We start from the raw sequence: 396 nt of genomic DNA, 5'->3' as shown, positions 1-396 counted from the left end.
GAGTTTACTGGAGTGTTAGATTGCTATCTCAATCTCTGTGCCCCTGCCTGACTTGACCCCTCTGTTTTCATCGCATGGGTAGGGTATTAGTGTATACATCATCGGAAGGGGCATTGTCATATAAATCATTGGATTGGTGGGATATGAACAGTGATATCACCAGGAGGGAGAGGTCACTGCTAGAATCTTTGCATAAGACCCTGGAGGTAGTTTTGTCAGCAAAAATAGTATTTGGGTAAACCCACTCAAAACTGCTGTCTGTCACTTGCTGATCTCTGGTTGGCTTCTGCAGCAATGTTTCATTAAACTGAACCAGTTAATTAGGGTTAGCATGCAAGGAGGGCATGGTTGGAAATGGAGTCTTGGTTAGAAGAGAACGGAGTACTGCTGTTTTAT

This window comes from Xenopus laevis, chromosome 9_10L (genome assembly GCF_017654675.1).
Source record: "Xenopus laevis strain J_2021 chromosome 9_10L, Xenopus_laevis_v10.1, whole genome shotgun sequence".
Lineage (NCBI taxonomy): Eukaryota > Metazoa > Chordata > Amphibia > Anura > Pipidae > Xenopus > Xenopus laevis.
Note: the sequence above shows the minus strand (reverse complement) of the source record.